The sequence below is a fragment of the Sinohyriopsis cumingii genome, unplaced genomic scaffold (genome assembly GCF_028554795.1).
Source record: "Sinohyriopsis cumingii isolate HCF-2022 unplaced genomic scaffold, ASM2855479v2 utg003239l, whole genome shotgun sequence".
NCBI classification, from domain to species: Eukaryota; Metazoa; Mollusca; class Bivalvia; order Unionida; family Unionidae; genus Sinohyriopsis; species Sinohyriopsis cumingii.
This window is the reverse complement of record NW_028316431.1, coordinates 141502-147090: the sequence shown is the minus strand read 5'-3', so window position 1 is coordinate 147090 and position 5589 is coordinate 141502.

Here is a 5589-nt window from a genome sequence, read left to right as displayed (position 1 = left end):
ATCATATCATGCACAGACCAAAGTTTGGTTGCCCATGTCAGATTCTGAAGTTATCAGCGAGTTTAAGGAAAAATGTCCTGATGTTTCCGAAGATGATATTCCTAATAAACTCAAAACCGCAAAAGATCTCGGTAGAAAAATTATAGGTAAATTTACTCAAGGTGGTGCATATGATTATAAAAGACATCACGCACGATTAATTTTAGATGATGCCGAGTACGATTTTATAATCGCTGACACAACAGCGAAAAATATATTTGTAAATCGAGAAGGTGTTTATTTATCCGACGGAACAAAATTAGGTACGATCGTTAGTTACATAAATGACGTATCCCCGCAATATACTCATCTAAGATCTTCCATGTTGGCTTATGTTTCTATAAATTTATTATCGATGATTAATAGATTTCCTGAGACCGCAGTCAGAGTCGCAACGGATTCGTTTTATATTTCAAGTAAATATTTAGAACCTGTTATGAAATTTACAAGTAATGATGAACGATGGGGTTCGTGGAGAATAAAAAAGGAACTATTACACAATTATACAGAATCAGCAGATGTTCCAATGAGAGATTTTTATCGTAGGGGTAATAAAATATCAGAAATGTCGAAAGCACCATCGTTGAGTGATCCAATAACCAGATATAAGACAGTATATCTCAATGGACCTGGTGGATGCGGCAAAATAACTCGAACGATTAATGTTTTTAGAAATTCAGATATGATCGTGCTGACACCCACACATAGACTTGCACGTGAGATGAAACAGCGGCAAGTACAATCGTGTACGTATCATAGTTTCTTTCGGTGGCGCGGAGATACATGGACTCCTGAACGGATGGGAGAAAAATATATACCTAAAATAATTATTTGGGATGAGATATGCACGGTCTCATTGGATACATTAAAAACGTTTCTTGATTGGTTGTTGACGAAAAATACCGCTATAATAATGTGTGGCGATCATGGTCAACCGCCGCCTTTTGTTGGACCATCTCCACATGATTGGTTAAAAAATTTCGTTGATTATTACGAAGAAATAGATGATGATCATAGAGCTCTTGATGCAAATTTGAAGGAGTTTAAAAAATTAATCAGATTACAATCAAACAAAATTCAGTGTGAAATAATACGTGGAGTGATCTCAGAGACCTCAATGAGTGATTGTTTGAATTTATGGAGACCCACCGATTTGATCGTAGCAAGTAGAAAAATAATCAGAGACGCTTTACAACAGCAGTTATTTCAGCTGCATAAAGAAAAATATTCAGAATTACCCGTACCGTTGTGTTATAGACCATCAGATACACGAAAACAGAATATTAATGTTGATATTCCAGGACCCTTGACAGAGTCAAGGAAACAGAATCTCGTATTAAATGATATTGTCGCCGTTGATATCAGTGTGGTCGAAGATGCAATACACGCTGACAAATCTCCATGGGTGTTGGGATACGCTATGACGATCCACTCGTCTCAGGGATTAACTATTTCTGATACACGAGTCTGGATTGTAGACGATCGCATCGAGTGGTCAAATTTAGTTTATTTAGCGGTATCGAGGGTCAGAAATATATCTCAATTACGTAGAATTATAATTCCTGAAATCGTTGATAAATTTAACATCATCGATGATGATATAATAAGAAAAAAATTAATCGGATACAAACAATCTGATAAAAAAATAAACACGACTTTGATCTTGATGTTGAATTTATTATTGAGTTAAAACAGCAGCAGAACAATCATTGCGCAAGTTGTAATTGTATAATGTTATGGCGATATTCGAGTAATGATTCAAGACAATTCACCGTAGATAGAAAAGATAATAGTCGCGGTCATATACGAGAAAATATCATGTTGACCTGTCTTGAGTGTAATCGACGTAGAGGCGCTAGTGCTAGTTAAGTGATCGAAATCACTGAAGTGATCGCGGTGGTAGTTGTGTATCCGCGGAAATTATTTGTAGTTGTTCACGTGTAAATCCACGCTGAGGAGCGGCCGAATCTAATCTGTAGATTGCAGGTCTGGAAACGCCTACGTTTCTCCCAGTGGATCTTGTCACGGTAGATATTTTGTGTGTGGTAACACTCCAAATAGGATCAGTTGCTCTCGCTTTACCACTTTCAAGTTCACCAGGCTCATATAAATATCTGACTGTGACATCACCTAATATTTTTTGTTTTCCAACATCTTTTCGTTGTGTTGGTATATTTTTTTTTTGTAATTGCATTAATGGGTTTCATGTTGGTTGTTCGTGTGATTTCATTATTTAATGCAGCTATCACGCCTGGTAATCTTGCCACCCATTCGCGAGATCTTTTATCCTGAATAAATTCCCTCGCGTATTGATATCCAAATAACCGCTCAGCAAGTGTTCGATTAAATCGCTCAACAATTGCTTGATCACGATGAATTGCAGTATGACCTCGTCGTATTTTGGTATTATGTCGTTTCATCAGTGATGATACTGGACCAAGAAATTCCTTACCAGGATCAACCTGTAGTAGCTGTGGCCATCGCAGACCACCTTGTGGTCCGAGTCCTCGTTGATAAATTCGTTCAAACGCATCGGCTACTTCAGATGATGTTTTCGCTGATAGCGGCTCTGCTTCTTTATATCTACTTGCAACATCAACTACGGTTAACGCGTACTTGTACGTTTTTCCACGCACAGTATCATGCGGTAAAAACAGAATATCAGCTTGATGAACTTCATTAGGAACACTGACATCGAAATACGCGTACTGAATTTGTTTAGGACGTGGTAGATAAATTTGCCATATTGCCTGCCTGGACAACCACGCTTTAGCAGTAGAATGTTTAACCGCTGCTGCATCAGCGAGTTTACCAATTGCTGCTTTGCCTCTCCAGTATCCTCTTGGTGAATAATAAATTAATTCCATTATTAATTACCAGCTCCAAGTGCTAATTTACCTTTCATCGAGGATCTTACTAACCAATTAGCTAATGATTCTCTAATATTTTTATTTTTTATAGAATTTAATGCATGAATTAATTTCACATCTGCAATATGCCTATCTTGTAGATTTTTACTCTTATAAGCTACATCATGAACATGACAAGCTCGATCAATAGCGTTTATTGGTTCCTCGCCTGGTTTTGGTTGATCCTGATTATCGAGCCTGATATCGAGTCGAGTACCAGGACCGCAATAATTATATCCTGGTAGATGTTTTTCTCCACTGTATTTAGCCCATGGAGCACCTGGAAACTTTGACATCAAATTAGCAATATCACCACCGCGCCTATTAGGTAAAAACGAAAATTTCTTTCTACCGCATATAGAACATTTTCCACCGTACGCTATTTTTTTATTTTTTGTTGTAACCGTAGCTAAATCAGTGGTTGGAGTTTTAACTTTACAGCGTAAACAATATAGATTCATGTTATAACATATGTGGATATAATTGATTTCTCAGCAACTCGGCAACGAGAGCCAGTTAAACACCATCCTGCGCTACCGAATTCCATCAGAATGATTATCATAGGACCATCTGGATCGGGTAAGACGCAGTTATTACTTAATCTGATAATGAGATGGTTGAAATGGGATAAATTATATTTAGTAGCACCATCCGTTGATGATCAGCGATGTTATGATGTACTTAAAGATTTCAATGAAAACGCGCGATTACTGGATGAAGATAATGATGTTATAGAGTTTATAACCGATATTGATGAAGCACCATCCGTAGATTCCATAGACGGATTTATTAATAATTTAGTTGTATACGACGATGTGATGCTAGATAAACAATCAAATCCAGCCAGAATATTTTCCCGAGGTAGACATAAAATTACAGACGTGATCTATGTTACTCAACGATATACACAAATTCCGAAGGTGATCAGAGACAACTGCAACATTTTAGTTGTGTTTAATGGCGTAGACACACACACGTTGCGAAATATTCATCAAACTTGGTGTGGTGGTGACATGGATATAATTAAATTCAAAAATTTCTTCTCACGAGCGCAAGCTACTCCGCATGGACTTATAACAATAAATTTACATGATCCAAGAACAAGATATCGTGTGGGTCTTGATAAAATATTTGGGTAACAGGGGTGATGATAAAATTAAATTTAATTAAACAGATATCATTAATATAATGAACAACTGTGCGTGGCTGCGTCAAGGAACAACAGATAAATGCAACAAAAGGTGCCGTGGAGAATATTGCAAGAAACATAATTATCTTATAAAGAAAAATTCTCATGCTGGTCCACGAAGTTGTGTTGGATGTAACAACGGCGTTAGAGGATTATATCAGATTTGCAAAAATTGCGGTGGAGATCGATATCGAAGTTTGATGAACTATTACAGAAAAAGAAAGAACATAAATCCCAAAATAGAAAAACCACCATCAGAACTTGAATATTACTTGAAACATAGAACAAATTCCGAAGATTCAGATGAAGATGAAACAGATGAGGAAAAACGACAGCGAGAACGCGTTGAAAAATATTCATCAAACTTGGTATGGTGGTAAATTAATAGCAGCAGAGAGGGTACCTACCAACGTTGGTCGTCAAAAAAATAAACAAGAATAAATAAACACGTAGAGTACTTTATTTTTTCAGATACTATTTCGAACTGAGGTTTTATTAGTACAATCGGTCATTACAGAAATAAAACATCTCAAGGAAAAGTTCATTTGTAAAAATCTTGACCTTTCTACGAGATGATTTTATTTGTTTGTTTTATTTGTTTTGTCGGAGTTCTATGGTCTGTTCACCCTCTCTGCTGCTGTTTGTATATTAACTACGCGTATTCATTTGCCTAAGTGTATGTATCTTTAACTAGGTGCATACATGTATTTAATTGTGTGTCTGTTTAACTAGTTGTATCCATGGTTTTAATAGTTTAGTAATTATGTGGTGTGTTACCTATATATGTTTTTAGTGTTCGAGAAGGTTCCACAAAAAGCTGTTCTGTTGGACTATGCTTTATAACAGCAATGTAAAATAAATTGTTCGTTTGACCTAATCAGGACAAGTTTATAAGTAAAATCAGGGGTGGTACTGCATCAGTTTCCTTAGGCTGGGTCACCTGACCCATTTTGCCTTTCACTGCTATGCAACTGAAACCCAAGTCAGGGTCTGGGAAAAATGAACTAGGAAAAGAAAAAAAAAAAAGGGGGGGGGGTGCCAAAATTTGCAACTGCTTCGCAGTTCTGCAGGCATTGACTGAGATTAAACAAAATTAATAATGAAAACAAAACATGCAAAATTTTCATATTTAAGTCAAAGAAGAGCAACATTTATATCAAACAGGAAGAACCCGTAAGAACAATTTTGTATACAAACTCATTGTCTTTTTGATGTCATGTACATTATAACATCAACGTATTGATCATGTCAACAATTTCTAGATGGATGAAATAAAAGCGCGTCCACCTGACGTAAACAAAACACATGGGGGCGTAGATTTGTGTTTCCTCTTTTGTTTTTACCCGGACTGATACCAGCGAGTTTTATGTGCAGATACACTACGGGTTGGCCGACACTGCGTTTCCCTTGAATAATGATTATACGTTGCCACAAATTTAAGCTTGTTTTTGA